This window comes from Pezoporus occidentalis, unplaced genomic scaffold (assembly GCF_034315485.1).
Source record: "Pezoporus occidentalis ecotype Australia unplaced genomic scaffold, CSIRO_AGI_Poc_V1 ctg28, whole genome shotgun sequence".
NCBI lineage: Eukaryota > Metazoa > Chordata > Aves > Psittaciformes > Psittacidae > Pezoporus > Pezoporus occidentalis.
Window position 1 is genome coordinate 793,405 of NW_026914718.1, and position 20,502 is coordinate 813,906.

Sequence of the window (20,502 nt, forward strand, 5' to 3'; positions counted from 1 at the left end):
GTGTGTTTCAAGATAATGACAGTGGTTATGGTATTTGTTGGGAGTATAACAAATGCATAAACATATATTCAGAGGTAAAGCACAGTTTATGTGAAATGTACTGATTATAAAATCACTTCAGTCATTATCAAGAATACTTGGCAAACCTCTCAAATTTGCATATAAAATTTACTTCTGATCCTATCCTTCCTAAAGTTTGGGTAATAATCTACCCAAGTATCCTGGCTAAAATGAAGAACTTTGTGAGAAAAATCCCTAAGCATATGAAGCAGTACTAACGCTGAAAGTGTATATACTCTCCAGGCAAGGTGGCCAAACTTTTCACAGTATCACAGCATGCTAGAGATTGGAAGGGACCTCAAAAGATCATCTAGTCCAATCCCCCTGCCGGAGCAGGAACACCTAGATAATGTTACACAGGAATGTGTACAGGTGGGTTTTGAATGTCTCCAGAGAAGGAGACTCCACAACCTCCCTGAGCAGCCTGTTCCAGTGTTCCGTCACCCTCACTGAGAAGAAGTTTCTTCTCAAGTTTAAGTGGAACCTCTTGTGTTCCAGTTTGTAACCATTACCCCTTGTCCTATCATTGTTTGCCACTGAGTAGAGCCTGGCTCCATCCTCGTGACACTCCCCCTTTATATACTTATATACACTAATAAGGTCACCCCTCAATCTCCTCTTCTCCAAACTATAGAGACCCAGCTCCCTCAGTCTTTCCTCATAAGGGAGATGCTCCACTCCCTTAATCATCTTAGTTGCCCTGTGCTGCACTCTCTCCAGCAGGTCCCTGTCCTTCTTGAACTGAGGGGCCCAGAACTGGACACAATATTCCAGATGGGGTTTCACCAGGGCAGAGTAGAGGGGAAGGAGGACCTCTCTCGACCTACTAACCACCCCCCTTCTAATACACCCCAGGATGCCATTGGCCTTCTTGGCCACAAGGGCACAGTGTTAGCTCATGGTCATCCTGTCGTCCACTAGGACCCCCAGGTCCCTCTCCCCTACACTGCTCTCTTAACAGGTCGTTCCCCAACCTATACTGGAACCTGGGGTTGTTCCTGCCCAGATGCAGGACTCTACACTTTCCCTTGTTATATTTCATCAAGTTATTCCCTGCCCAACTCTCCAGCCTGTCCAGGTCTCGCTGGATGGCAGCACAGCCTTCTGGCGTGCCAGCCACTCCTCCCAGCTTAGTGTCATCAGCAAACTTGCTGATAGTACACTCAATTCCCTCATCTAAATCGTTGATGAATATATTAAATAATACTGGTCCCAGTATTGACCCTTGAGGCACTCCACTAGATACAGGCCTCCAACTAGACTCCACCCCATAGACTACAACTCTCTGGCTTCTCTCCCTCAGCCAGTTCACAGTCCACCTCACTACCTGATCATCCAGACCACACTTCCTCAATTTAGCTGTGAGGATGCTGTGGGAGACTGTGTCAAATGCTTTGCTGAAGTCAAGGTAGACCACATCCACCGCTCTGCCATCATCCATCCACCGTGTTATTTCCTCATAAAAGGCTATGAGATTGGTCAAGCATGACTTCCCCTTGGTGAAGCCATGCTGACTGCCCCTCATAACCCTCTTATCCTTGATATGCCTTAAGATGGCACCAAGGATAAGGTGTTCCATCACTTTCCCAGGGATGGAGGTGAGGCTGACCGGTCTATAGTTACCCGGGTCCTCCTTCTTGCCCTTTTTGAAGACTGGAGTGACATTTGCCTTCCTCCAGTCCTCAGGCACCTCTCCCGTTTGCCAAGACTTGGTAAAGATGATGAAGAGTGGTCTAGCAATGACTTCCGCCAGTTCCCTCAGCACCCGCGGGTGCATCCCATCTGGACCCATGGATTTATGGATGTCCAGATTGCTCAACTGATCTCTAACCCATTCCTCGTCGACCAAGGCAAACTGCTCCGTTGACCTGACTTCATCTGGGGTCTCAGGGGTAAAGGACTCTTAAGGACTGCCTCCGGCAGAGTAGACAGAGACAAAGAAGGCATTCAGTAACTCTGCCATCTCTGTATCTTCTGTCACCAGGGCACCCATCCCGTTCATCAGTGGGCCTACATTGCCTCTGGTGTTAGTTTTATCTGCCATGTATTTGAAAAAGCTCTTTCTGCTGTCCTTGACCCCTCTCGCCAGATTTAATTCTAAGGAGGCCTTAGTCATCCTAGCTGCCTCCCTACATCCTCTAGCAGCAGCCTTATATTCCTCCCAAGTGGCCAGCCCCTCCTTCCATGACCTGTAAACTCTCCTCTTCCACTTGAGCATACCCAGCAATTCCCTATTTATCCACGCAGGTCTCCTGGCCCTCTTCCTTGACTTCCTACGTGTCGGGATGCTCTGATCTTGAGCTCGGAAAAAGCAATCCTTGACCGCCAACCAACTATCTTGGGCCTCTTTACTTTCAAGCAGCCTTGCCCATGGAATTTCCCCTAGCAATTGCTTGAAAAGGCCAAAGTTTGCCCTGCTAAAGTCCAGGGTTGCAATTCTACTTGCTATTCTACTGGTCCTACCAGTAGATCCTACCAAGATCCTGAATTCCACCATCTCATGGTCTCCTACTTTATTTATTCTTACCTTAGCTATCATTTACTTGACAATGTGCATTGATTCTCAGTGGATGCCCACCTGCATGGGTAAACTAGCCAAGCTTTCCCTAACTTTAGTTTATAAATGTTATGTGTAAATGTAAATGCAACATTATACAAAACATTTCAAAAATCAAATTAGGGAGATATTTTACTAACCCGAAGAAATCACAGAATCATACAGGTTGGAAAAGACTTTAAGATCATGAAGTCCAACCGTTCCCCTTCACTGCAAAGGCCACCACTAAACCATGCCACTAAGGGCCTTGTCTATACGGTTTGTGAAGGCTTCCAGGGAGAGTGATTCCACCGCTGCCCTGGGCAGCCTGTTCCAATGCCTGACCACCTTCTGGGGAAGAAATTGTTCCTAATATTCAGTCTAAACCTCCCCTGGTGCAGCTTGAGGCCGCTTCTTCTTGTTCTATCACTTGTTACCCAGGAAAAGAGACCGACTCCACCTCAGTACAACCTCTTCTCAGGTAGTTGTAGAGAGTTATAAGGTCCCCCCCGAGCCTTCTCTTCTCCAGACTAAAAAAAGAAATGCTTTGCTTATAGGTTATTCTGGAAAAAAAGGTAATCAAAACATTGATATTGAACTTGGGGAATTTGAGCAATGAGAGCTCATGATACAAACAAATCTTTATACTGTACTTCCAGTTTCACAGGCTATTGGTTTATGGAATATCTTATGGTATATGTCGATTTGTTCAATTCAAACTCACGAAACTGCATCTGTGCTGACTCCACTGAGCCGTGGGAATCTAAAGCAAAGAGAAGTGTAAAACTTTATGGAAAAAAAAGAATAAGTGTAGATGGTTCTAATTTTTTAATTCTGTTCTACTGGGACCTGAAAACTGAAGTATTCATAAAAGAATTAAAATTATGGTTAGAAAAAAAAACACCTCCTTCCAGAGTGTTGGAATCACTGGCCTCTGCATTTAGCCATTGAAATAGATTACTTATGTGCCAAACTGGCAGTGCCATTTTTGTCCTGAAAAATAATTCACTGTAATTGTAATGGGATTTATGACTCTTTTTGTTTAATTAGAGTTGTAATTAAAATCTGATTTCAATTTAAGCCCTGCGAGCTAGGTCTTCAACTGGTATGAATTAGAATAGTTCCACTGACTTTCTGTGGAGCTGTGCCAATATATCATCATGCAACTCCAAAAAGCTGGTGTTATTGTGACATTTTGATGTTCTACAATGCAGTACATCACAAACTTTGAATGACCTTTAAGTATTTATTAGAACAAGTGGTTGAAATGACAGTGGCAAAGTTTGTTAGGAAAACTTGAGTCAAGATATTATAGAAGTTTCTCACAATTAGCAGTTTTCATCAAATTTATATTAGAACTGAGAAAAGAAATTGAAATTTACTTAGTTTGTTTTTGAATGTTTTCTTCCAAAAAGAAGAGCAAAGCTTATTTTCCACTCATTTGCTTGGTGCTGAAATTGCTTAAATCCAAGTCATTGGAATGACTAAGATTTTTTGGTGACTGAAAAAGCCGTTGTTTGTAGTGAAACAATGTTGTTACCACTGGAGATCCTTAGGCCAGAATGTGACTTTTAATGAGAATTACAACACAGAACAGTTTTCACCACTAACTTATACTAAAAGCAAGGAGAAAACTCAGTGAAGAAGCATATCACAATAGCCGGCTGTGCCATATGGACCACCATGTCACAGCTCCACCAGCAAAACCCATTCCTGCATCTTTGTTGACAGAAGCTGGTGATTGCTATTCACAAAGCAATGTAACTACATTGGCATTTTACTTTTCACAGCATGTCCTGTGTGTCCTTCTCATGGCATGTGATACACTGGATCTTCACTGACAAAGCTATACCAGCGTGGCTATGGCAGTGGAAGTTTTGTTGCATAAACAAGGTAATAGGAAGCTTAAATCAATCCAGATATTCTCACACATAGACACAGACATGCTCATATCAATATCTGAAGGTCAACGACATGGATCTTTTTTAAATTAAGTGGGTTTGAATGCTGACAGATTTTTGAAGCTTGTATGTTTTAATTTTAAAAACTGAACATCATCTTTTGTGCAGATGCTGCAACTACATCCACATTATGATGCAAGGAAATCTGGCAAAATTCCAACAATGCTTCACTTCTGCCTGATGCAGACTCCTGGAACGACAAAAAGCCTTTGGGACTTGGCCACAAGTGGAAGAGAGCCATTTTCTGGTCTTTCTGACATTACATTTTAAAGGATGACAGATAAAAATCCCTGGAATCCTTTATTTACACTCTTGACATCTATATTCTTTATCCTAAATTTGATTCCATTGTGGAAGGCAATAATCTATTATATATTTGGGATTCTTACAAGAAAATCTAGGAACTAAAGTTAAAATTTCTATAAATTGAATGTTACTATGCTTATCTTGGCTATGCTAAACAACTCACTGGGCATTTGCTTCAGAAATGTACTTCTATTGATCACTGTTAGATGAATAACAGCAAGATCATGTTTAACTCTGAATATTCCGTCTTTAAGTTGCAAATAGTATTTGAATACATAAAAAGATATTCCTTTCCTTAAAGCAAATAAGAATTAATGTTACTGGAGATAACATTATCTGAATTTTTTGACTCATGGCAACATTTCTTATTTTTTTAAAATCTCTGCTGCAGGTCTATTTTTCAAATATATTATGGAAGGCTGAAAGTTAGTTTCTTTTAAAATTTCAGCTACTTACTCATTACCCTCCATCAATCATTCAAATCACAAAATAGCAGTATATTTTTCAGATCTTTATTCATAATGTGAAATTGATAACTTTAGAAATAATTTTATGAAAAAAAAAGTCTTTCAAAAATAAATGCATTCAACATGCCTAACAAATTCTTGAAAGGCCTAATTTATTGGCAAGCATAGTTTTCCTATATTATGGAATGCATACATTTCATTGACGTATCATCCTGATTGAGAAAGATGAGTAAACGGATTCACCACATTTCTTTCCAGTAAGAATCCAGTTGACAGTTGTAACTAGGAGATTGTTCACAGAAACTTTGGTTTTTCTGTGTATGCATGCACAATTACCTAGATCTCCACTACGTATATTAAAGTTTTAATTGGAGTTCATGAATTATGCCAGTCATAGATTTAAAGTACACAAGACAGTTAATTTCCTGATAAGAATTTGAATTTTAAAATGCTCTACCAAAAAAACCTATTTTTTTTTCCCCTTGACAGTTAGAAAACCCAAGAAAGAAACACTGCTTGACTATGGTATTCATTAGGACCAGAATTGTGTTCAATCGGGTAAGTTATAATAAAATAAAATAAAATAAAATATCTTTACCAAAGTACTATACAGAAAATAATAATATTTTATTAGGCAATTTTCTAAAGTGTCTCAGCCACTTCTGTGCACAAAAGGAATAAAAACTGGTGGACACCTTTATCTTCTTTGTATTTATGCAAAATCCATTCTAGAAAAAAAGCCTGAAGTCCTCAAGCTACATACAAAAAAATATTTGCATAAATGAAATCATAGATGTGCTAGGGCATCACAGAATCACAGAATGGTTAGGGCTGGAAAATACCTTAAGATCATCTAGTTCCAACATAATACTGTTGAGCATATATATATACACGTTTACACATAGGGGTACTGAGTGTGTTTATTTATGGGATAAGATTGCAAAAAAATCTGCTAATTTAAGACATCTCATTTTAGAATGGCTTGATAGGGTAGTGTAAAAAAGCACGTAACTTTTAACAGTAAGGGATTACTTAAATGCTTTTAATTCCTAGAATAATGAGTTCTTCTAGTCCACAGGAATACGAGCTGATGACCAACTTAAACATGTTTCTGCTCAATGTAACTCTCCAAACATATGCTCTCTTCAGCCTGTAACCCTTGGAAATTCTTTTAACTTTGAAAAATAAGCACAGGGACTGGTTTCCCTTGTTTCTTCCTCCCCATTCACTGCTGAGAAACAACTTGATCCAATGAACTTTTTAAGCTGTTTCACCACTTGTTAAAAGAGTTGGCAGGTGACTGACTTTAATAGAGATGGAGACATATCCAGATGTAACTAATCCTCAGCTCTTTTCCATCTGAAGCAGTGGGACTAATGGCCAGATGAGAACTGTTTCCAATAAAGTCTAAAAAAGGCTTGAGTTGTTTAGAGTAAGGAAAGCTGTTGCAAACATTTATTTGACTGAGAAATAGATCATTGGCAGTGCAAAATTTGGATGCAAGTCTGCCATTCTGGGGAGTGGCTGTACTCCTACTGAAGTTTCAGGGTCAGGAAATAATGGAGAAAAATGCAAAGGGGGAGAGAGAAAAGCCCCACAAAGTTTAGCTGCCATGTAACAGAGGAAGCATGTAAATGTGGCATGACAGACAGATGTTAGCTTAAATAACTGACTTGGTCTTGTAGAAAGGGGGCAGGGGAGAAAATGGGTACTCTATACTTTATCATGTTATGAACCATGGACCAAACTTAAGCCAGTTCAGTCTTGAGTAGATGACTCTCTATTGTGCAAGTGCCGTACAAAGCTCTTAATCTTGAGCACAGTATAGAGCTCCATCAGGGCAGTCATCACAACACGGGCTTTAACCTTCCTTCTTAATGCAATGTCATCCTGGTATTGCATTGCCAGACTATTGGACTCACTTTGACATAGCTTCCATTGTTTTATCCATTGCTGAAGTATGTGAATATGCACTTTCTTACGTGGGCTGTCAGTTTTGTTGGGTTAGTAGAGGCAAAGATAATGAAGGATATTTGAAAATAATACCCCAGTTAGCAAACTTCATTTTTCACCAGTAGCATAATTTGTTAAAAATTTATGCTGTAAAGCAGAGAGCAAAGCTTTATCCCTATTTATTTTTAAAACAAAAATAATCTTAATAAATAGAAACAAAAAATCCAGTATTCACTTAATACCTTATACAGGGCGAGGTTATGATCATACTGACTGCTACACTCTAGATCAGATAGAGCTCTCTGCACAAAAAGAAGACTAGGGAAATTGTACCCTTTGCCATGGGTCAGTGGACTGTGCTGGGGAAATGGGAGGGCAGGATGGGTATGCTGAGAGAGAAAAAAACAGCAAGAGTGGAGAGGGGAAGAGGAATTCCAGTATAAGGACAAAGGAGTGTCAGGCAGCAAGGCTCTGAATGACAGAGCAAGTTGCACGCTCGTGGAGACTGCTCAGTTTGGAAGTTAGTGACAGTTGTTGTACTTAATAACTGAGACCAGAATGCCCCAGGGCACAATGGATATGGAGCAGATTGAGATCAAATCAAATTTGAAGAGTTTAAAACATTTTTGATGAATGGAATGTGCATTTCAGGAAAGCTTGGCAACATTGGTTCTCAGACTCAAGGGGTCCTAGATCAACATACCCAATGTATAGGTGAGTTGTCAAGAAAATACGAAGTCATGCCTGGCAGACATTCTGATGGGGCTCTGCCTAGGTTTACTTCAGGTTTTGTGGAAGTGAAATGACTTCCAGGAATGATTTTTATGAATATGAGGGAAACTCCCTCTTTGTTAAAGGATTTCAGTGGGCTGCACTAGTCCATAATACGTTAAGCATGAAATAGGTGAAATTCTGAGGCAATCAGCTGCTTGTGTTTCTGTCTGTTTGGGATTTTTAAAGGTTTATTTTTGAACTTAAGATTTGGTCTGTTTTACTCCCCAAGAAGCCACCTGCATCTTTTTTGCTTATTTTGAGCTCACAATCACACTGGGGGAGATTGTTACATTTTAATGTCCAACATAACATGTTTGCCTAAGATAACCCATAGATTGTTATATTATCTGTATTTTCTTAAATGTTTTTCTTGTACATGCATGTAGACGTGTGTTTATAAATACATATGTATCATAACAACTGTTCCACACTGGACTGAAGCTATATTTAGCTTAGGATCCTATTCCTAATAGCAGCGAACGCTTAGAGACAGCACACAGGGATCAGAGAACTTTCACAGCTAGGTAGTGATTCTAGAAACAAATCCCAAGCCTAAATCTTGGCAGTTGGCTGTTTGTTACATTGCCTTTTTTATATGGCTTCCTTAGGTGAGATGCTGTTCATGTTTGACAGGCAAGAAGCGCTCAGGAGAGACACTATGTGCAAAAAAGTGACAAAACTGAAATGAGGTATTTGGTGATCAGTACTGAGGAACAAACAAAGCCTTTAATTATCATTCACACTTTTTAAATCTCCAAGTTGCCACATAAAACCCAAGGTCTAAGGATGAACATTCTATATTACATTCTATGTAACATTCTATGTTACAGCAGTTTTTCCTAATCTGCTGACCAGAAACATGAACTTGTTCATAAGTAAACATATTTATCTCCTTGCTTTTCAGCATCTTGCTAAATACAGAAGGAGATGATGTACACTGTGAGAACAAACTCTTTGTCTATACACCAAGGTCATTATTGGAACTTTTCCACTATGTTGATACTTTACTTGGCATAAACCAAAAATGTCTTTTTAAAGGGTTTATTTTTTCCCACTATTCCAAGAGCCATAAAGCAAAAATAGGGGTGTTTTGCCTTTCAAAATTGCTGTTGTCATGCTAATATTAATGAAGTAATAATGTCCAAAGCTAACATTTATTTTTCTTGGACTTGCACATCTGTGTTAAAACATCACATTGACTTCTGATATGTACTATAATGATGATTACCCTGGGAAATGTATTGGCACTTTCCAAAACAGGTGTGAAATCAGCTACTTTGGGCCACTGATTACAGCAGCATATGGGTAAACTATTATAAAATGACTCCCTAGAAGCTGGTTTATAATAAAATGAAACAGTTCTTCATGTAACCCGCTCTTGAATTATACTTCCTTAAAAGGTATGAAAAAGCCCTCCCTGAATAATTGTGTTTATATTAAACCTATATACCAAGTTGTTTCTTAACAAAGAAAGCTAATCTCCTAGATGTACATGTTGTTTTCTTCTTTCTCTGAAAACCAAGTAATCGATACACTGATCCTGGCAGAACAGGAGGTGACAAAAAGGACTGATGGGAAAGTGCACGTAAGGACAAAACTGCAGAGCAGATCACTTAGGCTGTAAAGCTAATACCTAATTATGTGTTTAAAAAACGGCACTTGCCAAGCTGAACTTAGCCTTTCATCACTTCTGTTGATCCGTTTCTCTTTTCACATTAAGTCACACAAGCCCAGTAGTTACAGTGTTTCAGTGGTTTCCCTCTTCCTTCAACCTTACAGGGATATTACTCTGTTAGTAGAACAAATATAGCTAATTGTTCCTGTTATATTTCACCCCAAAAGAAAACTGTTTGGAATTCTGATTATATAACTTGATGGACAGCAGAACATATTACGTATGTTCTAACTTATTTTGTTTCTAAAAGAGGTAGGAATACGATGAGGAAATCCACCAATTTCTGGCAAAGCTTTTCAAACTGTAATTTCTCTTTCCATTGTCTGCATAGAAATTATAAAGCTTCTCTATTCCAAATATTTTTATAGTGAAGAATTTGTGCTATTTTGAAAATACTTATTTGAACTTATGAAGAATTTCTGAAATCCTGGAAATATTATTTGAATGTTTTGTATATTTAACAAACTATGAGTTCAGCTTGTCTGAATGCCTTCCTTTATTTAAAGCTGATATATTTTTACCAAAATTTCCTTCCCACCCAAAAATTCCAATTTGTCAATCGAAATGTTTTTCAAAGGAGGGTAATATTTGATGAAGGATGCATCTTTGTTTCTTCTGATATGGAAGAGGCAGTGATAGAACTGGGAATAGCAAATAACCAGGCTGGAGCTGGAATGTCTTCTAAAACCCAGATAACTTTTTTTTCCCAGCTGGAAGCAGGAAGAAAAAGAGATGTTTTCTGGGGATAGAAAGTTTGATGATCACTTTCCCAAAATGTATAGTGGAACTTAGTAATGTGAACAGCAGTAAATTCCATAAGCTTATGCATCAGTATTGCATCATTTTTCCTCTGTCCATTTTTGAAGTTCTTGAAGAAATAAGTGAGCATTATGGCTAATGTTTGTGAGCATCTTCTTCCCTCTTTCCTTATGCTTGCGGTTTTAGTTGAGTGTGGGACCTGGGAATTATAATTGTCACACTTGATAACCTCTATTTACATGGTATTTTGTACATTAAATGAATGGAAGGCCTGGACAGAGTAAAAATTTGTTAACATTTCTGTATGTACTCCAATATTTACACAATGGCATAGTTTTATCAGTACAAGGACAGTAAAACAATCGTGGTTTTGCCCCTGTGGGAAGTTAACAGTCTTTCTTATTTGATGCAGTATGTTTCTAGTCAGCTACAATGTCAGCTTGCTGATGAGTTATGCTTCAGACTTTTCTTCTAATGTCTTTTGCTGGCTCAATCCCGTAACTAATCTAAATAAGATTGTAAAGGTAACTTCCCTTATGTCTTGCCTGGACTGAAAACTCATCTTGTGTACCACAAAGAAAGAATAAATACCCTTACTCATCAGTGTTAAGCCTAGATCAAGGTGTGCGCTGAATTGTCTCAGCTTGCTGGAAATGTCCTAACACAGTCTAGGAATGCCCAAACTCACAGCCCTGGCAGACGTGAACTGACAAGCACACAGAAATCTTGCCCATAGTACTGGGATCTGTCAGACTTGAAGAATCTATTCTTATGTTAGTGCCCTATTTTCCTGCTCCTTCAAGGCAACTTTAATGTACGAACTATAGGAGTCTTCCAAAAATAACTGGGGTAGGTAGCACGTCCTTCACATTACATGACTCTCCAAGTGATATAAGCAAAGTAAGGTTTGCTTGCATTTCAGGCTCTTTAGGTTCTGCAGTTATCCTTATTCTCTTGTGTTGTTGTTTTACTACATACACGTAAGGATGCATAAAATTACCGATTGATGAACAAGTTTCTTACAGAGTATCCTTCACGGATTTTTAAATTATTTTTCATAAACCTTTGCTCTTAAATTTCCTCTTTTCTGTTGCTGCATTGTTAAGTAAAAACACTTCACCTTTATCACCCGGCTTGGTTTTTGTGTATATTTAATAGTAGTTTGTCTGTAGTCTTTCACCTACAATGGTTACTCAGATTTCCACATGCTTTTTATGTAATTTGTTCTGTCTCACATGGTAACAAGAAAATTTAATTCCATAAATACGTAAGGACTAATCGGGGTAGGCATAGCATGTATTTCAGGTAATACAAGCCCCACACAAATATTGAAAAATAGTTTTTTCTCACAACCTTAGTTATATTAATTTAGCAAGACTTCTTTTTTTATCTCTCAGAGCATTTATAGATGATCTGAACTAATTGCTCTGAGGTCATCATCTTTTCTTTGCTTTCTTTAAACTGTGTAATAGCAGATATGATGGAGCCCTTGAAGCCAGGTCAGTTGAAACCATTACTGTTTTGTTCTAAAGGCCGTGTAAATGGATCAGTGCAATTCAAATTTGAACTGGTTATGGATTACATTTGTTCATAGGAGCAATTGCAACAGGACTTTTATATGAGACTTACCTTGCCAAAACATAATGAAGAATGTGCTGTATTTTTATTGTGGATGTATTAAAGAATGTGAATGTGAAAGCTCAAGTTCTTATAACAGAAGAGGTCTACTTTTACTTTATAAGAGCATCAAATTAATTCCTCCAGTGGTAAAGCAAGACCCATGTGCATACAGAGCTATCATGAAGTCAGCCATGTTACATAGCCAGCCACATGCTTACCACCAACTCACTGGTGGTTCCACCCAAACACGCACCCACAATGACATTATTGCACACACATGTTCCCCATAAACCTCCACAAAACAAACAGGTGCATTAAACCAACAAACAATACCATCTGTAATGCAAGTTACAAGACAGAAAGAGACATAATGATAGAAAAATTAAGGGAAGAGGTTTGAACAAGAAAGGAATTCATGTGCTGATCAGTTTCTGAGCTACTCTTCTGCTTGCCACAACATTTCTGTCAAAGATTTGCTTCCAAGTGTGGTGGTTGACTCCACACAGCTGCCAAACATGCACCCAGCTGCTCTCACTCCTCCTCAGGAGGCCAGGGGGAGAAAGTAAAGTTAAGCAACCTGTGGGTCTAGGTGAAACCAGGGATATCACTTACCAACCACCATCACTGGCAAAACAGACTACACGTGTGGATTATTAATTCAATTTATCTCCTATTAATAAATAGATGGGGAAACAAAACCTAAAACACCTTTTTCGCACCCACCCCACCTCTTCAATTCCCGATTCCTTTACCTGTTCCCCTCCTTTCCGAGGGGTGGCAGAACATGGCGGCTGCGGTGCTCCCCGATGGCTCCTGTCCTCTCCCGCCGCTCCATCGCGGGCTCCGCGCAGGCCGCAGCTCCCTCGGGAGCTCTCCACCCGTTCCCTCCGGCAGGGAATCTCCGCAGAGCCCGTCCTGCCGCTCTGCCCTCAGGGCTGGCCGGGCCGTTCCTCACCCTTGTCCCCTCAGCGCCTACCCGTCTTCAGCCGCGGGCGAACGCCTCGCGCGCGGCGCCCTTGGCTGAGGGGCTAGGCGGTGCCCCGCTGCGGAGCCGTTGGAGCCGTTAGAACCGGCTGGAGCCAGCTGGGACCGGACTGGGGCAGACAGGATTCGACCTGCCTCGCCTTAGGGGGATAGGGCTCACGGACCCTGAGGACGGCACCTGAGCAGCGGCTTCGGGTACAACAAAAACAGGTACCTGATGGTATAATAATTAAGAATGATAAAGACGTGTTAAAATGACAACTGTTAAGTGTCGTGTACCTTAGCTTTTGTTCTGTTTGTAGGCCTAATCTAAACGTTTGTGAAGCTTCCATGAATGTTAAATTCCAGGAGCCTTCACTGGAGATTAAAAGTAAACGAGCTAAGCTGTGTGTTTAATTTCTGGTAGGGCTGGTGAAACATTTCTTAGCAGTTTTTAATCAGAAAATGTCTGACACATTTTTCACAGTAAATGTTACAGAAATGCTTTTGATAACATTAGAATGAACTTGAAATCCTGTCTTGTAGTAATGTTACTTTTACCTTCCTGAAGTAATGGTTTATGATTTGTGAGATCTTTTTACTTTTGATTTTGACTAAAAGAAAAAATTTTAGAGGAGAAATTCAGAGTTTCACTTTGCTCTACCTTCCACCATCAGTCTTTAGGGTAAGTCAGGACAGCAGCTCCAGGTTCACAAAAGTCTTGGGTGTACTGACCACATTGCAAATCATATGGCTTAGAAGTCAACCCTTCTGACCTTGTGCAAGGTTCATAGTAGAAGAAAACTGGCTCATTTGATTTAATAAATGCCAACATGTAGCCCTTTGCCGTGAACGTTCATAATCTGTGTAGTATGGAGTACTCCAACTCTTGAGATCCACAAGGCTTTTTTTCTGAGTTGGCTTCTGTACACTATGTGCAGCACCAGCAGATTGGCCCTGCTTGTAGCCTAACACCTATGTTCTATCTGAACAGTTCCTCAGAGCCACAGCTTTGGTCTGTGGATTGCTTGTACTCACACCAGCATACGTGGTAGGTGAATTTAGTTACCTCACAGGCGTACAATATGAAAATGGCAATTTGCCCCCCAGTGTTTTACTCAGGCATTATAACTGATGGAATTCCTATCAGAACCTGACAGAATTTCCAGTTTGTAAGCATTCCTTTTCCCACTGTGTTTGGTTAGATACCTAATATTAGGCAGCTAGTTGAATCACTAGATAAAAGTAGAACTGTAACTTATACCTGCTGATTTAAATGCATAATTATTGTACATGGTTACTAATTACATAGTTTTAGTGCTAGTTTTTATCGGTGCCAAGTTACCTCTCATGAAGAAAATGTGACGTAAATAGTCTTTATATAATTCTAGAATATTATAATATTAAAAATCTGAAAAAAATCAATTTTGCAATAAAGATCTACAAGCTGTAGAGAAAATCTTCTTAATATACATACGCCTCAACAGAGATGGTCATGGAGTTAACTCTAAAAATAACAATTTCTTAGAGGAAATACCTTTCTCATATTAATGTTTATATGTGTGAGCATCACTTAAAGTAGATTTTAGCACAGATTCGGGTACAAGACTTCTGTCTAGAATTCTGTTTATAAATACAGATGCAGACCTTGACCATTGCTCTCCTCAGAGAACAGATGTACAACTCTTTGCAGTACTACTGCAATGCCTATGGCGAACAGATGTCTAGATGTTAAGGATTATGATAGAAAGCAAATCACTGCATTCTAGTGCAACATTATGAATCAAATACTGAAACTGGCAGGAAAAAATAAAACAAAGGATCTTCCAAAGTAGGGTGGTTTTGTGTTATATGAATCGGTTTTTATGTACAGTGTCACACTGGCCTACCAGGAATGTTTAGTAACCTCAACAAAACTGGAAAATTAATCACATTTTTTATAACTAACCATGATAAAACTGGGGTCACAAGACCATTGTACACTTTGAAGGGGCCAAGAATTAGTGTTATATAAAACAGTAATTTTTAGAAATGGGAGTACACATAAGCTCCCAGCTGCTTCATGTTGGGAAGATCATATTTTTGTGCCTTATTGTGGTTAATGATTTCTCTGGGCACTTTAGACTAGTTAATCAGCTTACTCATGTTACTTTTTACCAATTCCACCTGTGCCACTGAGATACAAAAATCCTTGTAAACCTAATTCTGGTGTAGAAAATTCAATTTCTAGCCACTCCTTGTAGGCTAAATCTTTGCAGATAGTATGTACTGCAAGAAGAATTAAGAGCAAAAGGCATGTTGCAAAGAGGGGAAGGGAACGTGGACCAAAGATCTGGGAGGATTGCCAGAAGTTAAAACAGCTGCTATACAACAAAGGTTCACTGCAGCATTGTGTTCTGCATATATTGAAGGCATGGCCACAATGCCATGAAACTAATCCTGTAACTCAATCTGCAGTTAATCCATGTAACTCATTTGCATTTGTTGGCTACATTTATACTAGCAAATTAAAGATCTGTGGACTGTTTTCTGAGGTTAAGGCTCATGCCCGTATTACAAGAATCTTAGCTTCCAAAACAGGCTGTCTGTATACAAACTATCCATTGGGAATACTTCTGTAGATTGGATTTGTTTGAGAGAGTGCTAGTTGGCATAAAATCATGCAAATGATTTTTCTAACAATAAGTAATTAATAATTAGCAGCCTGTCTTGATGTTTTATTTGTGGAGATTTAGTAAGTTTAAATGATGTTTGAATTAGTGAGCTTTAGAAAGGTAGTAAGATGAATATACATCAAACAAACTCAAGGGCCTCAGTCTTCAAAGGGGCTAGGTTCCTTTGAAGTATGATTCCTCACCTGCTCAGCTGCAATTTAGCAATGGAAATGCCTAATTTGTAACTAGTTGAGTCACTTAAGTACCCGTGTTCCATTTGTGAGCGAACTGAAAACCACCAAATTAGTCAGTGATGGTACTAAATTGCTGTACATAAAAAATCTTCAACATTCTTGGTTTGACATCCCTGTACTATTCTTTCTGTAAGAAAGTCAGAATCATGAGACTGTCATGGGAATAGCCTAGCAGCTGTGTTATACATTCATTTTAATTTGCTTTATAGATTAAGAAGTACATGATTATTTGATATAAAATTGAATTGCTTCAGTAACAAGAGTTTATGGAAGTCCTGTAGCTGTCACATATTTGTGACCAGTGAAGAGTCAAGATGACAGAAGGATTTTAGATAATATGTATTGTGTTTCATTCAGGTATGTTAAGCACTGGGACACTAGGTGTAAAACAGCAGGCACCCGAGTTGCTCTTTTCAGGCTGTTTGGTTTCTTCAGCTAGGCTAGGTATAGTTTTAACACATCTCAAGTAGATGTTTGAGATTGTGTGTTCTGGACATATGAATCTGAAGTGATTGAGGTTGTGGGTTAGTTCAGGTGACTTTGCACTTTGTGTACTGGGCTTTGTGAATCCCATTCTCACATGTTCTTACATGTTTTGTAGAGAATCTGGACATCTGACTTGGAATTTTATTTTCCATTATAACAGATCAATTACAAGTTAGGCGTCACAATGCTGAAAATAATTTCTACTTTACTAATTTAATCCCAGATCACAGAAACCAGTATTTTCAACTATTACAAGTGCAACTTAATGTAAATCAGTAATATTTGCACTTCCTCATATTTCTATGTTGGTATTGTAATCACCTTGAACTTTATAGTTATTTACAATTTAGCATTTTCTAATCCTTAAGGGCTTTCATGCCAAGCTATGCTAGGAGTTAACATGAGCATACTCTAATGAAAGTTGTAGAAGTATTTGAAAATACCCCTTAATAGTAACTTTGCAAGATTACAGCACAGCCATTATATTGATACATGCATTTTATATGTCTGAAACCCATTTTATAAAATGTATTGCTAACCTATTTTAGGTACTAGAATATCTATGACTTTGTTAATACAAAATGTAAAGAAAGCAGATGGTAGAATTATTGTTAGAACATATTGTAAGAACATTTAGATAATGACCACCAATATTTACAGAAAAGTTAAATGTAAGCAGAAGATCATAGATACTGATGATATAATTTTACTTGTTGCATCCATTGTCCTGTGAAGTGACGATTTTAAGTCCCATATGTTGTCCTTGTAATCATCACACATATAGGGGTGTATAAATGTATTACAAATGCAGTAAACAAGATAAAAATAGTGGACTTACATATGTTCATTCTGAGTAAGCTGTATTGACAGCATATGAATTTAACTCAAGGCTTAATTTGAAATATTTTGAAAGCCACTGCAGTAAACGTATGGTAGAGTATTTTGTGTGCACACAGTTTATTGGACTTGGATGAGGATTATTTTTTCCTTAGAAGTCTTTGGAAACAGACATCATTTTGTATGACAGTAGTTTTATTAAACCTCTGGCATCCAGCACAAAATACTTGTAACTTCTATTTAAAAAATAACAAAATACAAGGTTTCATAGGGAGCTGCAGACTCAAAAGTGTTTATTCACTAATCAAAATGTATATTTAACACATTGCTTTTCTCTTTTCCTCTAGTTATGATAATGACCCATTTCATATCTGCCTACTGTAGTGTAATATTTGATTATCAACTTTCAAAGACCACAGCAAGTACTATTTTTGTCTTGTCTGTAGGCTGCTTGGTGGCTCTGGAGGTCACTGCAACTTAGTAAAGGTTTTTCTCAGACACCACCTGCTAGATCAAGTGGTAAATCCATAGAGGGATTAAAGATCCACAAATGGTTTGTCAGTGTTTTTGAAGCTCCTGTCATAAACTGGGTACAGCAGGAATAGAAAATTCTTCTGGTTTGTATCAGAGATCATAAAGCAGTTTGCTCATTTCAGCTATCACAGATGCTTTTTGGAGGTGAATACTTGTGAATGATCCTCCATCTCTGATGCTGTCTGTCTTAAACCTTGCTACTTTGTAGAGTGTGCATAAATGGTAGCTGATAATTAAGGTGTTCTAAATGTCTTGAACAATAGTAGGATTTTAAAATTTAGATTCAAGCTGTGACCATCCAGATTTGTAAGCATCTTTGAATTCCAAGAAGGAATACTAGTAAAAGCAATGAGAATGTTTTGTTGTGTTTGGATTTTATTTTTTTATTAGTCATATTTTAATCTAATCCACCATCCCAGTATTACTCAACCTAATATAGCCTCGTGTCATTTCATGTTATCTCCTAACATAATGTGAATCTAATTGCATCAGTGTGTCTTCACTATGTAAGTGCTGGGACGTTGCTGAAAAGTAACGAAATAGAAACATAACAGAATTCATCATAAGGCTTTGTCACCAAGACTAAATGGTGAAAATCTTAGTTTCACCCTGAAAACTCAGGGTTACCAAGACCCTGAGCCAGACAGGGAACAAATAAGTGTTTGTGAAAGAAGTAACCGAGAAACACCCAGCATCTAAGCAAAACTGTTGAGGCATTTTTTACAGAGCAGGAATGCAGTGAGAAGGTTTGTACATTTTTCTGCCAGATTTCTTGCCTCATTAAAATAAACTGTTTGCCAGTATGTGCTCTAGCAGTAGATCTTGTTGTGAAGAGACATATACCACAAAACACGAGCAGTCTGATTTTCATCATGGGCACACTACTGTTGAAAAGCACTCTTTACATGTGGCAGAAATTAACATTGCAGAGTGTAGGTGCTTCTGGTAGCTTTAAACAGATCCACTAACGTACTGGAAAAGACTAGCCTATCTATGCTGTGTTTCTTAATGGCTTTCACTTAAGAAACACAGTAACATAGCACCGCTATATCAGCTAAGCCTATTTCTGAAATTGGCTCAGATAGCCTTATATTTACAACAGTTCTGTCTAGCTGTATTGCCTGGCTGTTGCAGGAATGCTGGTGGGAGTGCTGTTCTTACTGAATTTGTATTTAATGTTTTCACCAGTGAGAAATCACACTAAGTTTTGGTTTAGGGTTGTTCTGGTTTTTTTGTTTTGGGTTTTTTTTGCTTTTAATGATTTTCTCATATTCTAATCTCTTCTTCATACCTTGAAGCTTTGTCTACATGCAGTAATATTTGGTATACATTTCTTTAGGAGTGTGACCTGTGCACCAGATTTGATATACTGGTTTCAGTACTGTGGTTACAGTTGTCCTTGTCTGTAATGTGATCAGTGACTCACAGCACTGAAAGTGCTGGCTCATGATGGTTAATCTTGATCTCATTGTAGGAGTGTGCAGTCAGTGTGAGCCAGACTTTTGACAGGGAGGAGGAATTATTTTTGAAAATAAAGCTTGTGCCTGGAGGCTTCTAGAAGATTGTTACTGTTATCTTCTATGGAGTGCTGTGAGGTTGTGTACTTTGTCACACATGCTTTTTCTAAATAAAGCAAGTTAATGGCGTTGATTTAATGCAGTTTCAGACCTTATGCAATTTTTCCAGTTGTTTTTTTTTGCTTCTGGCGTTTTATCAGTTTTAAATACGGAAATATATGTGAATATTTTTTAGTCTCTAATGGTACAGAATATGCACTATTTAAACACGGACGTGTAATTTTGAGTATATATTTAGTTGACTTTAGGACTAATGGAAAAAATTATTCGATGGTTTTCCATTAGGAAAATTTGTTTTCTCTATCCAGAATTGTCTTTCTCTGGGGTCTCTTTCAGGAGCTGTCTGCCTCTGCTGCTTCTGTTGGAGATCTTCTGTTAGGGCTATTTGATCACTTTCACTGCGGGCTATAATTATGAAAACCTGGCTGTTCCATGTTGTTTTGTGCACAAAAAAAGAGTAAAGCAACCCACAGTGCATCATCTTTCCCAGCAGTGAAAGAAGAACGTCTGGTGCCTCATGAGAGACAGTGTGTTCCAGCTTGTGTCTGTAGCACAAAGGGGGGGTCACCTGGCATATAAACTACTAATACAGTGTGAAAAAATGCAGTGCTGTGGTAGAAATGTATGGTTTTAAATCAAAGGGGTTTGGGGTATTTTTAGTTAAAAAATACAAATGTGATGATGTGATGAAAATATTCCCTTGCCCTGTTCATTCTTGTGCTGACACGGTTCTGAGGAAAACAAAAAATATATCTCCTCACTGGGGTGAGGCAACTGCTGTCTGCTGTTATGATGGGGGTTGGAAAGAAAGAGTGGTCTGTGAGATTGACACACCTGTAAAGCTGTCAGACTGCTCCATGGTGTAAACAAAGTGCCCCAAGATGGGACTGATAAGACTAGCTTCAGAAAAACATTCCTGATCCACTTGCGAGTGTAACAAATTCAGGGAATCAAAGTTCTTATAAATTTGGGTAAAAGAGCTGTGTGTGGTATAGAGTGTATTACTTTTCAGTGTAATGTCTCTGCCAAAGACTTAAAACAGTATGAAGCAGTTATGTGCTTTACCAGGATTTTGGTTGTGGCATT

General features: G+C 38.6%; 1 long non-coding RNA gene across 2 annotated transcripts in view; it reads left to right on the plus strand.

Annotated features, from left to right (window-relative positions):
* Positions 1-13,206: 13,206 nt before the first annotated feature.
* Positions 13,207-20,502, plus strand: part of LOC134167081 (uncharacterized) — a 79,695-nt gene continuing 72,399 nt past the window's right edge. For both annotated transcript variants that reach the window (XR_009966064.1, XR_009966063.1), the window contains exon 1: positions 13,207-13,305. This is a non-coding gene — a long non-coding RNA (uncharacterized LOC134167081). The remainder of the gene's footprint in view (positions 13,306-20,502) is intronic.